The 15,919-nt window shown below is 44.6% G+C and overlaps 1 protein-coding gene across 1 annotated transcript in view; it reads left to right on the top strand.

Annotated features, from left to right (window-relative positions):
- The first annotated feature begins 3,411 nt into the window (after positions 1 to 3,411).
- The window catches only part of LOC126215203 (uncharacterized), a 171,675-nt gene continuing 159,167 nt past the window's right edge, over positions 3,412 to 15,919 (top strand). Inside the window, exon 1 of the mRNA XM_049941867.1 lies at positions 3,412 to 3,509. The gene's annotated coding sequence lies outside the window, so the exon portion shown is untranslated. The remainder of the gene's footprint in view (positions 3,510 to 15,919) is intronic.

The following is a 15,919-nucleotide window of genomic DNA, read 5'->3' as shown; positions in this document are numbered from 1 at the left end:
GGTAAGTTCTTACACAGGTCGACATTATAGTTTGGTCTTCTTTATGCAGTTGTCCGCAGCTCGTGGTCGTGCGGTAGCGTTCTCGCTTCCCGCGCGCGGGTTCCCGGGTTCGATTCCCGGCGGGGTCAGGGATTTTCTCTGCCTCGTGATGACTGGGTGTTGTGTGATGTCCTTAGGTTAGTTAGGTTTAAGTAGTTCTAAGTTCTAGGGGACTGATGACCTAAGATGTTAAGTCCCATAGTGCTCAGAGCCATTTGAACCATTTTGAGCCATTTATGCGGTTGCTTATTTATATGCTTATGAAAGACATCGGTTGTCACACACACACACACACACACACACACACACACACAGACACACACACACACACACACAGGATTCTTGTCAGTTTCATGTAACTGAAGCGTCTTTGAGCTCAGTAGCACATTTTGGTTGACACTTCACATTCCGAGGTTTGTATTTACGATAACATACACAAGTGAAGGCTATTCACTTGCAAGTGGAAGGGAAATTTTCGCAAGTGTGCTGTTGAAGTTTAGAAAACAATTGCTTCTCTCAAGGGCAATTGTAAGTCAGACGAAAAAATGGTTCAAATGGCTCTGAGCACTATGGGACTTAACTTCTGAGGTCATCAGTCCCCTAGAGCTTAGAACTACTTAAACCTAACTAACCTAAGGACATCACACACATCCATGCCCGAGGCAGGATTCGAACCTGCGACCGTAGCGGTCGCGCGGTTCCAGACTGATGTGCCTAGAACCGCTCGGCCACACTGGCCGGCTACGTCAGACGATCCAGAGTCAGTAAACCGCATGATCTTTATGTTTATGCAGGAAACGGAAAACAAAAAAAGTAGTCAGTACACTGGCTTCATAATGAGACATAATGCTGGCGATCGGACAGGATGTTTACGTACATGTCACCTGTCAGATTTGTATCTAGACGTATCAGGGGTCCCATATCACTCAGCTGCACATACCTCATTACACAGCCATGGCCAGCTTGAACAGACCCCTACTAAAATGAAAGTTCCATGGATTCAGGAGGTTGTCTCCATACCCATCCACGTCCATCAGCTCGATACAATTTGAAACGAGACTCGTCCGACCAGGCAACATGCTTCCAGTCATCAACAGTCCAATGTCGGTGTTCGGGGACCCTGACGAGGCGTAAAGCTTTGTTGTCACGAAGGGTTCACGACTGGGCCTTCGGCTCCGAAAGCCCGTACCGATGATGCTTCGTTGAATAGTTCACTGACACTTGTTGGTGGCCTGGCATTGAAATCTGCAGCAATTTGCTGAAGGGTTGCATTTCTGTCGCGTTGAACGATTCTCTTCAGTCGTCGTTGGTCCCATTATTGCAGAATACGTATCCGGCTGCAGTGTTGTCGCAAATTTCATGTTTTACCGGATTCCGGATTTTCAGTGTACGCTAGTGAAATGATCGTACGGGAAAATCCCTACGTCATTGCTACTTCGGAGATGTTGTGTCCCATCACTCACGCGCCGACTATAACACCACGTCGAAACTAACTTCAGTCTTGACAACCTGCCATTGTAGCATCAGTAACCGATGTGACAACTACGCCAGACGCTTGTTGTATTACACTAATGGCCATTAAAGTTGCTACACTTCGAAGATGACGTGCTACAGACGCGAAATTTATCCGACAAGAAGAAGATGCTGTGATATGCAAATGATTAGCTTTTCAGAGCATTCACACAAGGTTGGTGCCGGTGGCGGCACCTACAACGTGCTGACATGAGGAAAGTTTCCAACCGATTTCTCATACACAAACAGCAGGTGACCGGCGTTGCATGGTGAAACGTTGTTGTGATGCCTCGTGTAAGGAGGAGAAAAGCGTACCATCACGTTTCCGACTTTGATAAAGGTCGGATTGTAGCCTATCATGATTGCAGATTATGGTATCGCGACATTGATGCTAGCGTTGGTCGAGATCCAATGACTGTTAGCAGAATATGGGATCGGTGGCTTCGGAGGGTAATACGAAACGCCGTGGTGGATCCCAACGGCCTCGTATCACTAGCAATCGAGATGACAGGCATCTTATCCGCATGGCTGTAACGGATCGTGCAGCCACATCTCGATCCCTGAGTCAACAGACGGGGACGTTTGCAAGACGACAACCATCTGCACGAACAGTTGGACGACGTTTGCAGCAGTATGGACTATCTGCTCGGAGACCGTGGCTGCGGTAACCCCTGACGCTGCATCACAGACAGGAGCGCCTGCGATGGTGCACTCAACGAAGCACCTGGGTGCACGAGTGGCAAAACGTCATTTTTTCGGATGAAACCAGGTTCTGTTTACAGCATCATGATGCTCGCATCCGTGTTTGGCGACATCGCTGTGAACGAACATTGGAAGCGTGTATTCGTCGTCGCCATACTGGCGTATCACCCGGCGTGTTGGTATGGGGTGCCATTGGTTACACGTCTCGGTCACCTCTTGTTCGCATAGACGGCACTTTGAACAGTGGACGTTACATTTCAGATGTGTTACGACCCGTGACTTTACCCTTCATTCCATCCCTGCGAAACCCTACTTTCAGCAGGTTAATGCACGACCGCATGTTGCAGGTCCTGTACAGGCCTTTCTGGATACATAAAATGTTGGACTGCTGCCCTGGCCAGCACATTCTCCATATCTCTCACCAAATGAAAACGTCTGTTCAATGGTGGCTGAGCAACTGGCTCGTCACAATACGCCAGTCACTACTCTTGATGAACTGTGGTATCGTGTTGAAGCTGCATGGGTAGGTGTACCTGTACACGCGATGCAACTTCTGACTCAATGCCCAGGCGTATCAAGGCCGTTATTACTTCCAGAGGTGGTTGTTCTGGGCACTGATTTGTCAGGATCTATGCACCGATATTGCGTGAAAATGTAATCACATGTCAGTTCTAGTATAATATATTCGTCCAATGAATACCCGCTTATCATCTGCATTTCTTCTTGGTGTAGCAATTTTAATGGCCAGTAGTGTATATGGGCGTTGCCGACCTCAGTGCGTATTCTGCCTGTTTACCCATCGCTGTATTTGGCGCTTCACTGTATAAAGCTACAAGTAAAAGAAAACGATCTTTTTTACTGAACGGCTTGTGTAAAATCGTTTGAGAAAGACTGCAGGGCGTGCGCCTAGATTCTGTCATCGCCGATCGGCTGAGGTGTTTCAGGCACTGTCAGCCTTCCATTCCGAACTTTTCGCGCAGCCTCGTTTCGCTGTTTTGTTGCCTGGAGATTACACCGCGCCAAAATCACCTCTGTGCGGGACCCGACACGGACTAGGTGACGTTTGCGGCCCAAGGTGTTGCTGCGCGGGTGTCGTGTTTTCCCCGCCGAGCCGACCGCGATAACGGCTCGTGTGATAGATCTGGCGTGATAGCGAGGCCGACCGCATTCTGCCAGTGCGCGGAAGTCTGCCGTGCGTCGCGCGCCGAGGTACAGCCCTTGCCACGCATCCACCTGTGCGCCGCTGCTCCTAGACGGTGAGTTCCGTTCGTTCAGACTGCATACGTCACTGACGCTTCTCCGTCTTCCTCTGAGTCTGTACTCTGCGAGCTACGCCGTGGTATGTGGTGCAGGGTATCCACCCTCTCCACGCCATTCACAAACACAGTTGATCTGGGGGTGGGGGGGGGGGGGCGTTTACTTGTCACTTCTATCAAAAATTTCACTTCAGTTATTTTTCTGTTTCCAACAAAAGGTTTATGTTGTTGTTGTGGTCTTCAGTCCTGAGACTGGTTTGATTTAGCTTCTAATGGTACTTGAATTACGTAACCATTACGGCACATCAACCTCTCGATACCAGCAATACTCTACTGTGTTTCTATAAAGCAGTTGACATATTTCTGAGACAACATTCAGATTTGATTCCATTAATGTAGAGGTACTTTGATACATCGATATGTTTATGTTGCAATGATATTATTCTTATGTTTATTCTTTCTTTTGTCACAATGATCTTTGACGTACTTGTAACTCTTGATTTTTGGGCGCGAAAGCAGTTAGTTAGAGAGTTAGAGACTGAGAAAGTCAAGTCTTGGACGTCATGTTGGAAAGACGCATATTGTAGCCAGTTTATAAAATGTGAACTTTATCAGTGAGGAAGATGTTTTCAAGTATGTTTTGTATTGTGAAGTGACGTTTTGTGTGTTACGTGCCATTGCAACAAAAGCAATAAAAAGGAAATGTAACTTGAATTCGGAGTGCTGATTACTTTTTTTACATCACCATTGTGCTAACTTTCAAAGGTTTGATCTTCAAGAATGGTTTGTGAAACACATCTATAAAACGTTTGAATATAGCAGAATAAAACCTAGACCTCTTTGCATCCGAGCTTGGAATCATCAGCACCTAGATTTTCGACGATTGAGCCATGATTTTACAACGAGACCAGCGTGGGAAACACGATAAGATGAGTGCCTAGTTTATTCATTATTACATGAAATGACTATTAACTGTGCTCCAATGACACCTGCCACATAATAACTTTGTTGTTGCCCGAAAATGCAGTATTTGGCAGCGTGAACTATACCACAATCATTTCTAAATTTTGACGTTTGTTGTGGTTGGGTTGTTAGAAGATCTCAATGCTACTCTATCCTGTGCAAGCTTCTTCATCTCCCAGTACCTACTGCAACCTACATCCCTCTGAATCCTCTTAGTGTATTCATCTCTCGGTCTCCCTCTACGATTTTTACCCTCCACGCTGCCCTCCAATACTAAATTGGTGATCCCTTGATGCCTCAGAACATGTCCTACCAACCGATCCGTTCTTTTAGTCAAGTTGGGCCACAAACTTCTTTTCCCCCAATCCTACTCAATACCTCCTCATTAGTTGTATGATCTACCCATCTGATCTTCAGCATTCTTCTGTAGCATCACATATCGAACCCTTCTATTCTCTTCTTGTCCAAACTATTTATCGTCCACGTTTCACTTCCATACATGGCTACACTCCATACAAATATTTTCAGAAACGACTTCCTGACACTTAAATCTATACTCGATGTTAACAAATTTCTCTTTCCTTGCCATTGTTAGTCTACATTTTATATCCTCTCTACTTCGACCATCATCAGTTATTTTGCTCCCCAAATAGCAAAACTCCTTTACTACTTTAAGTGTCTGATTTCCTAATCTAATTCCCTCGGCATCACCCGACTTAATTCGACTACATTCCATTATCCTCGTTTTGCTTTTGTTGATGTTCATCTTATATCCTCCTTTCAAGACACTATCCATTCCGTTCAACTGATCTTCCAAGTCCTTTGCTGTCTCTGACAGAATTACAATATCATTGACGAACCTCAAAGTTTTTATTTCTTCTCCATGGACTTTAATACCTACACCGAATTTTTCTTTTGTTTCCTTTACTGCTTGCTCAATATACAGATTGAATAACATCGAGGAGAGGCTACAACCCTGTCTCATGCCCTTCCCAGCCACTGCTTCCCTTTGATGTCCCTCGACTATTATAACTGCCATCTGGATTATGTACAAATTGTAAATAGCCTTTCCCTCTCTGTATTTTACCCCTGCCAACCCCAGAATTTGAAAGAAAGTATTCCAGTCAACTTTGTCAAAAGCTTTCTCTAAGTCTACAAATGCTAGAAACGTAGGTTTGCCTTTTCTTAATCTTTCTTCTAAGATAAGTCGTAGAGTCAGTATTGCCACACGTATTCCAGCATTTCTACGGAATCCAAACTGATCTTCCCCGAGGTCGGCTTCTACCAGTTTTTCCATTCGTCTGTAAAGAATTCGCGGTATTATTTTGCAGCCGTGACTTATTAAACTGATAGTTCGGTAATTTTTACATCTGTCAACGGGTGCTTCCTTTGGGATTGGAATTATTATATTCGTCTTGAAGTCTGAGGGTATTTCGCCTGTCTCATACATCTTGGTCACCAGATGGTAGAGTTTTGTCAGGACTGGCTCTTCCAAGGTCGTCAGTAGTTCCAATGGAATGTTGTCTACTCCTGGGGCCTTGTTTCGACTCAGGTCTTTCAGTGCTCTGTCAAACTCTTCACGCAGTATCATACCTCCCATTTAAAAAGTTCATATTTTCGGAGATATTTAGATATGGTATACTCACGTATTACAAAAATGCATGTACGCTGGTGTCCAGAATTAAGGAGGGTAGGACGTCAAACGGGCCGACTTGGAGCAGGAGAGGCACCACAAGATACTTTAATTTCCACTGTCTATACTTTTAAAAATAAAATCGTAAAACTTTGTCAGTATGACCAGGAAGGATTCAGGATTCACACTCATGACAGTCGAAGTTCAAAAGCATAACAAAATAATTTTTTTTTGCATTTGAAATTTCATCATTTTTTTCACTTACTATTGCCTGCATTTGTTGATACAGGTACAGTTTTCTTCATAAGTAAGAGACGTTATTTGATGAATTTTGCATAGCACACAAACCATACTTACAGGTGTATGAAACTGTAGAATTAATTTAATTTATGAAAAATGAATGAGCTGCTACATTTGAAACTTCCTATTTTGAAAAAACTCAAATTTTATAGTTAATTATCTTAATTTTTTTCCACAGTGTTCAATAATTTTGAAAATCAAGGGTTTCATACATCTGTAAGTATAGTCTGCATGTCGAGCAAAATTCATGAAAGAATCTCACTTATTTATGAAGAAAAGTGACCTACAGCAACAAATGCCGCCAATAGTAAGTGATAAACTGAAATTTCTCATGAACAAAATTATTTCTCTATGTTTTTGAACTTCCACTGCTATGAAAGTGAATCGTGAATCCTTCCTGGTCTTTCAGACGAAGTTTCACGAATTTATATGTAAAAGTGTGGACAGTGGAAACTAAAATGCCCTGTTGTGTCTCTCCTGCTCCAAGTCGGCCCGTTTTTCGTCCTACCCCCTTTAAAGCAACAAATGGTCCTGTCACGTTTGCCAATATAATTTTAATTGATATCGTGTTTATACTGGTTGCTGGTGAGGAGGAAAGTTAGTTATCAGTATTTTATTAATGATATCATTCCTGAGCAGCCAAATCACAGTCATCACAGTCGGTCAAGAAAGTTATAATTAAGCTTTACTTGTTTAATCAGAATCGGACGTTGACTCTCGGTGTCCGCAGTCTCGATGATTCGAAGCGATCTGCAGTCCTGTGTAAATGTCTTGGTTTTTCTTGCGTTGCGTAGTCAGTCGGGAAACCTCAGAGGAAGCGGAGAGTTTGCTTTGATAGAGTTTAATTATCCGAGGAAATAATGGAACTCTTGGATTTAATAATTGCAGGTTCGTTTACAATTTATCGGAAGTTTCCTTATGATTACCAACGAAACGACAAAATGGTTCAAATGGCTCTGAGCACTATGGGACTCAACATCTGAGGTCATAAGTCCCCTAGAACTTAGAACTACTTAAACCTAACTAACCTAAGGACATCACACACATCCATGCCCCAGGCAGGATTCGAACCTGCGACCGTAGCGGTCACGCGGTTCCAGACTGAAGCGCCTAGAACCGCACGGCCACACAGGCCGGCACGAAACGACACCTCCGTGCAAATTTCCAATTAGAGAATACATATATAATGAAATTCCTTACACACTTTTGATGTAAATGCTCAGTATATATTTTCTTGAGTAGCATACAATATATTTTCAATCTCTTTCTGCCAGTAATCTCGATAGCAAAATTACAATTATTCAATGCGGCTGTTCGGCAAGGAGAAGATCCTAGAAGTCCTCTCAAAACACCAGAGAGAATATTACAAAGAGTAATTATGCGCTCATGGAATAGTAATAGTACTGTACTACTTTGCGGATCGATTCTGCGAATATTTTCAGGGTGTTAAAAAAGGTACGGCCAAAGTTTCAGGAAACGTTCCTCACACATAAAGAAAGAAAATATGTTAAGTTGATATGTGTCCGGAAACGCTTAATTTTCGTGTTAGAGCTCATTTTAGTTTCGTCAGTATGTACTGTACTTACTCGATTCAATGGAGCACGTTATCGCGATTTCATTCGGGATACTCTACCTGTGCTGCTAGAACATGTGCCTTTACAAGTACGACACAACATGTGGTTCATGCACGATGGAGCTCCTGCACATTCCAGTCAAAGTGTTCGTACGCTTCTCAACAACAGATTCGGTGACCGATGGATTGGTAGAGGCGGACCAATTCCATGGCCTCCACGCTCTGCTGACCTCAACCCTCTTGACTTTCATTTATGGGGGCATTTGAAAGCTCTTGTCTACGCAACCCCGGTACCAAATGTAGAGACTCTTCGTGCTCGTATTGTGGACGGCTGTGAGACGCCATTCTCCAGAGCTGCATCAGCGCATCATGGATTCCATGCGACGGAGGGTGGATGCATGTATCCTCCCTAACGGAGGACATTTTGAACATTTCCTGCAACAAAGTGTTTGAAGTCACGCTGGTGCGTTCTTTTGCTGTGTGTTTCCATGCCATGATTAATGTGATTTGAAGAGAAGTAATAAAATGAGCTCTAACATGGAAAGTAAGCGTTTCAGGACACATGTCCACATCACATATTTCCTTTCTTTGTGTGTGAGGAATGTTTCCTGGAAGTATGGCCGTACCTTTTTGTAACACCCGGTATATTCAAACTGTTTACGAAACAATCTTATTCCCTCCAACTACTCTCCATTGCAACTAATACATTTGCCACACCGGTGTTGACGACTCTTCGAAACATTTTTATAGTCATCTTTGGAAACGGCTGACAGCTCGTCCCTCTCTTCTTCTTGACTTCTTCAGTGTTGTCAGATCGGCGACCTTTCATGCCCCTTTCCGGGCGTAGAAATAAGAAAATGTGGCAAGGAGCCAGGTCAGGCAAGTAATGTGCGTGGGGCAGCGGAACCGTGCCATTTTTAACCAAAGAGTTTCTAACAGAGATGGCTGTGTGTGTAGGTGCGTTGTCGTGGTGGAAGAACCAGTCTCCTGTCTGCCACAAATCGTGTCTTTTTTTTACGAACAATGTTGCGCAGTCTTCTTAAAACTTCAAAATAAGAGGTTTGATTGACTGTCTGTCCCAGCGGATGGAACCCTGAAGGAACGCCCTTGGCATCGAGAAAGCAAATCAGCATTTGATGTTTGATTTAACTTGGCGACATTTTATTGGCCGGGTGACGATGACATCTTCCACTGGTTTGAATGTTGCTTTGTTCCTGGGTCGTAACCATGGCATCATGACTCATCTTCCGAAATGATTCTCCTTTAACGACACCAACAATCGAGCAGCTATGAAACTGTGAGTAATTAGCCAGTTTATGAGAATCACTCCAAAAGAAATGCACACTATTTTTTTAAAATCCATCTGTTATTCTACATGTTTGAAAGTTTTACAGTGTGTAGATACATTCTTTAGGAACAATATTTTCATTTCGCCTCATAAATTCCATCCCTCTCATTTGCCTTAAGCCATCTTGGAACCAGCGATTGTATAACTACAAGATAAAATTCTGGACCAACCTGTTGGAGCCACTTTTTCGCAGCGTGCACAAGGGAGTCATCATCTTCAAACCTTGTTCCACGAAGAGAGTCTTTCAGTTTCCCAAAGAGATGATAGTCACATGGAGCCAGGTCAGGACTGTAAGGCGGGTGTTTCAGTGTTGTCCAACCGAGTTTTGTGATCGCTTCCAGGGTTTTTTGACTGACATGTGGCCCTGCATTGTCGTGCAACAGCAAAACACCCTGCTTTTGCCGATGTAGTCGAACACGACTCAGTCGAGCTTGAAGTTTCTTCAGTGTCGTCACATATGCATCAGAATTTATGGTGGTTCCACTTGGCATGATGTCCACAAGCAAGAGTCCTTCGGAATCGAAAAACACCGTAGCCATAACTTTTCCAGCAGAAGGTGTGGTTTTCAATTTTTTTTCTTGCGTCAATTTGCATGATGCCACTCCATCGACTGCCTCTTCGTCTCTGGTGAAAAATGATGGAGCCATGTTTCATCACCTGTCACAATTCTTCTAAAAAATTCATCTCCACCATTCTCGTCCTGTTCCAAAAGTTTGCTGCATACCGTTTTTCTTGTGAGCCACTGTCAACATCCTGGGAACCCACCTGGCACAAACCTTTTTTGACGGCAACACTTTCAGTATTCTGCAAACACTTCCTTCCCCTATCCCAACGTAGCGTGACAATTCGTTCACTGTGATGCGTCTGTCAGCAGTCACCAGTTTGTTAACCCTCTGCACATTGTCTGGAGTGTGTGCAGTACGAGGCCTGCCGCTGCGAGGACAATCCTCAATATCGCCGTGCCCGCTTTCATCACGTAACCTGCTGGCCCACCGACTAACTGTACTGCGATCGACAGCAACATCTCCGTACACCTTTTTCAACATCTTCTGGATGTTTCCCACTGTCTCGTTTTCACAGCACGGGAATTCTATGACAGCACGTTGCTTCTGACGAAAGTCAAGTGTAGCAGCCATCTTGAAGACATGCTGTGACGGCGCCACTCATGGGAACAGGTTGAACTAAGTCTGAAAACAAGTGGGAAGGTTGTACTACACACTGTAAAACTTTTACACATGCAGAATGAAAACTGTATTTTTACAAAAATAGTGTACATTTCTTTTGGAGTGACCTTTGTACAAGAAATTTGGTATCCTTGGCACAGTATTAACGCTTTGGATTACGGAATGTGTAATTCCCTATGTAGTGCGTCTGGATGCAAATACCATTCCGTGTTCAAAGTCAGTTAATTCCCCTCGTGTGACCACAATCACACTGGAAATCTTTTCACATGAATCACCGGAGAACAAGTAGCAGCTCCACCAACTCACTGACCTGTATGTTTACATCACTATCCCACCACTTTTGTCAGCCCAGTGTAAACAGATGCAGAATGTCAATAATGATCATCATCAGTTGATTAACTTACTACTGCGTATCGTTACTCCTACACTTCGTTCATTTCTTAATTAACTGAACCTTCGACTAGACGTCTCCATCCACATCGATCTACATCTTTTCTTAATACACTACTGGCCATTAAAATTACTACACTACGAACGTGACGTGCTACAGACGCGAAATTTAACCGACAGGAAGAAGATGCTGTGATATGCAAGTGAGTAGCTTTTGAGAGCATTCACACAAGGTGGGCGCCGGTGGCGATACCTACAACGTGCTGACATGAGGAAAGTTTCAAACCGATTTCTCATCCACAAACAGCAGGTGACCGGCGTTGCCTGGTGAATCGTTGTTGTGATGCCTCGTGTAAGGAGGAGAAATGCGTACCATCACGTTTCCGATTTTGATAAAGGTCGGATTGAAGACTATCGCGATTGCGGTTTATCGTATCGCGACATTGCTCCTCGCTTTGGTCGAGATCCAATGACTGTTAGCAGAATATGGAATCGGTGGGTTCAGTAGGGTAATGCGGAACGCCGTGCTGCATCCCAACGGCCTCCTATTACTAGCAGTCGAGAGGGCAGGAATCTTATCCGCGTGGCTGTAACGGATCGTGCAGCCACGTCTAGATCCCTGAGTCAACAGATTGGGGGCGTTTGCTAGACAACAACCATCTCCACGAACAGTTCGACGAAGTTCGTAGCAGCATGGACTATCAGCTCGGAGACCACGGCTGCGGTTACCCTTGACGCTCCATCACAGACAGGAGCGCCTGAGATGCTGTACTCAACGACGAACCTGGGTGCACGAATGGCAAAACGTCATTTTTTGGGATGAATCCTGGTTCCGTTTACAGCGTCATGATCGTCGCATTCGTGTTTGACGACATCGCGGTGAACGCACATTGGAAGCGAGTATTCCTCATCGCCATACTGGCTTATCACCCGTCGTGATGGTATGGGATACCATTGGTTACACGTGTCGGTCACCTCTTGTTCGCATTGACGGCAGTTTGAACAGTGGACGTTACATTTCAGATATGTTACGATCCGTGACTCTATCCTCCATTCGATCCCTGCGAAACCCTACATTTCAGCAGGATAATGCACAACCGCATGTTGCAGGGCCTGTACGGGCGTTTCTCGATACAGAAAATGTTCGACTGCTGCCCTGGCCAGCACAATATCCAGATCTCTCACCAACTGAAAACTTGTCGTTAATGGTGGCCGAGCAACTGGCTCGTCACAATACGCCAGTCACTACTCTTGATAAACTGTGCTACCGTGTTGAAGCTGCATGAGCAGCTGTACCTGTACACGCCATCCAAGCTCTGTTTGACTCAATGCCTAGGCGTATCAAGCCCGTTATTACGGCCAGAGGTGGTTCTTCAGAATACTGATGTCTCAGGATCTATGCACCCAAATTGAGTGAAAATGTAATCACATGTCAGTTCTAGTATAATATATTTGTCCAATGAATACCCGTTTATCATCTTCATTTCTTCTTGGTGTAGCAATTTTAATGGCCAGTAGTGTGTAATGTGAAGAGGTAGGCTGGTAATGTTCCTCACTTAATCCATCCACCTACTCGCTGCTCTCCCTCGTCGTCGTCGATTTCGCCTAGCAAGACTGCTTTTTTTTTTCTTCAAATTGTCGCCTTCTCCTTTCAAAATGTTCCCAAGGAACTGGAAGTGTCTTTTGCTTACACAAGAAGATCAACTTCTTGTCATGGTAAGACATTCTGTACTGGAGGCATTAGTTCTACTACCTGCCCATGGTACCCCTAATATCCTTCGCCAACACCACGTCCTTACAGCATTAGTTCCGATTTCGGAGTCCAGATCGCACAGCCGTACGAGGAAACAGGAGACACCAATGATTTCACGAGGCACATCATCATCGTTTTGGATGTTGCCCTGCGCTGTCACACCTTAGTGAGTTTAACCATTGCGGCTCAGTCAAGGAGGACTGTTCGTTTTTCTTCTTTATCACACTTGCCTGTGTCGCTGATCGGACAAAAAAAAAAAAAAATGGTTCGAATGGCTCTGAGCGCTATGGGACTTAACCTCTGAGGTCATCAGTCACCTACAACTTGGCACTACTTAAACCTAACTAACCTAAGAACATAACACACATCCATGCCCGAGGCAGGATTCGAACATGCGACCGTAGCGGTCGCACCGTTCCAGACTGTAGGGCCTAGAACCAGTCGGTCACCACGGCCGGCGCTGATCGGACATCCCAGAGATACACAGACATTGACTAACCTTGTTCCTTTAAGCACCCTTTAAGCTGAATTTGACCTAAACCCTGGCGATTAATACCCATTAGTATTTTTTTCGTGTTTATGGTTCAAATGGCTCTGAGAACTATGGGACTCAACTGCTGTGGTCATCAGTCCCCTAGAACTTAGAACTACTTAAACCTAACTAACCTAAGGACATCACACACATCCATGCCCGAGGCAGGATTCGAACCTGCGACCGTAGCAGTCGCACGGTTCCTGACTGCGCGCCTGGAACCGCGAGACCACCGCGGCCGGCTTTCGTGTTTATCTCCCGTCCAAAATTTAAACTAATAGATCCACTCCACCGGCCAGATTCTTCAATTTCTCCTCACTTCATGCAATAGCGGTAGTATCATCTGCAAAGCGTAGATTGTTGATTAACCTGCCGCCAAGTGAAATTCCATCATCCCAGCCCTCCATTGCTTCCCAGAAGACATATTATGCACAGGTGTACGAATGTATACAGGGTGGTCCATTCATAGTGACCGGGCCAAATATCTCACGAAATAAGCATCGTACGAAAAAACTGCAAAGAACGAAACTCGTCTAGCTTGAAGGAGGAAACCATGTGGCGCTATGGTTGACCCGCTAGATGGCGCTGCCATAGATAAAACGGATATCAACTGCGTATTTTTAAAATAGGAACCCCAATTTTTTATTTCATATTCGTGTATTACGTAAAGAAATATGAATTTTTAGTTGGACCACTTTTATCGTTTTGTAATAGGTGGCGCTGTAATAGTCGCAAACGTATAAGTACGTGGTATCACGTAACATTCCGCCAGTACGGATGGTATTTGCTTCATGATACATTACCCGCATTAAAATGGACCGTTTACCAATTGCGGAAAAGGTCGATATCGTGTTGATGTATGGCTATTGTGATCAAAATGCACAACGGGCGTGTGCTACGTATGCTGCTCGGTATGCTGGACGACATCATCCAAGTGACCGGACCGTTCGCCGGATAGTTGCGTTATTTAAGGAAACAGGAAGTGTTCAGCCACATGTGAAACGACAACCACGACCTCCAACAAATGATGATGCCCAGGTAGGTGTTTTAGCTGCTGTCGCGGCAAATCCGCACATCTGTAGCAGACAAATTGCGCCAGAATCGGAATCTCAAAAACGTCGGTGTTGAGAATGCTAGATCAACATCGATTGCACCCGTACCATATTTCTATGCACCAGGAATATCATGGCGACGACTTTGAACGTCGTGTACAGGTCTGCCACTGGGCTCAAGAGAAATTACGGGACGATGACTATTGCACCCGTTCTATTTAGGGACAAAGCGTCATTCACCAACAGCGGTAACGTAAACCGGCATAAAATGCACTATCGGGCAACGGAAAATCCGCGATGGCTGCGACAAGTGGAACACCAGCGACCTTGGCGGGTTAAAGTATGGTGCGGAATTATGGGAGGAAGGATAACTGGCCCCCATTTTATCGATGGCAATCTAAATGGTACAATCTATGCCGATTTCCTACGTAATGCTCTACCGATGTTTCACTGCATGACAGAATGGCGATGTACTTCCAACATGGTGGATGTCCGGCACATAGCTCGCGTGCGGTTCAAAAATGGTTCAGATGGCCCTAAGAACCATGGGACTTAACATCTGGGGTCATCAGTCCTAACTAACCTAAGGACATCACACACATCCTCGCCCGAGGCACAATTCGAATCTGCGACGTAGCAGCAGCGTCATTCCGGACTGAAGCGCCTAGAACCGCTCGGCCACACTGGCCGGCTATATATTTGTGGTGTGCGTACTGTTACACCTTCGGTACACACAACATCAGATTATTTGACTTGTCGCTCTAACGAAGTAGGCGAGTGTCAGCAATATGTGTCATGGTCTTATCGTGGTGTGTTTATCTTCTGCCGTTAAGTCAGACGATAGAAATTGCCACTTGCACGCTTAGAGTAGCAGATTGACAGTGACCAACTTTAAACAGAACTTGATTAATTTTCACACACATTTATTAAAATAATAACAAGCATAAAAATAACTTAACTTGGTTGTGGATGCCATTTACAATTGACAATCTGAAGTTCCTTTAGTCTTGGTACGTAAATCTTAGTCTCACATATCCCTGATACTTGACAAAGTGTCTATTCATTTATCTTCATGGCTATGTACAGGAATATGGTAATCTTAATAGGCGCAGAATGAAACTTGACTATAGACTGGTGCAGACAAATGCAGACTGACTAATCAGAGGTCTGTACACTCGTTATAATACCTCGCGCGTTCAGGTATCATTATGCGTGTGTGATCCCCGAGGAGAAACTGTTCTACGTTAGCAGCAATCTCATTGGCTGCGTTACATATTAATGCGCGGATCGGCGGAAGCAGAATTTGGTCCGTCTCTAAGGCAGCGCCATCTCGTAGTGCGGAGACGGATGAGCACTGCGCCTGCGCAGTTGTGCTTAGCGGGGCGCCCTTTAGTGGGAAAGTTGTGTACGCACTCTCTACGCGGAACTATGTACACAACAATATCATTGTTGCGGAAAAATACACGTATAAATAAAATAACAGAGTGAACTGTGGAACATCAGTGCCAGTTATGTCCGTTTACCTGTTGAACACAGGACCCTATGCACGCAAACGATTGCGTTCTAGGATGGCTCAGTTTTCGAAAAATGTCATCCGATCTGCAAATCTGGTCGATAGTAGTTACAAATGCTCTTTTTTTCTTGTAAATATGTGTACACAGTGTGTAACCGTATGGTTGGTT

Source organism: Schistocerca nitens, chromosome 12, assembly GCF_023898315.1.
Source record: "Schistocerca nitens isolate TAMUIC-IGC-003100 chromosome 12, iqSchNite1.1, whole genome shotgun sequence".
Lineage (NCBI taxonomy): Eukaryota > Metazoa > Arthropoda > Insecta > Orthoptera > Acrididae > Schistocerca > Schistocerca nitens.
Note: the sequence above shows the minus strand (reverse complement) of the source record. Positions and strands in the feature narration are given on the sequence as shown.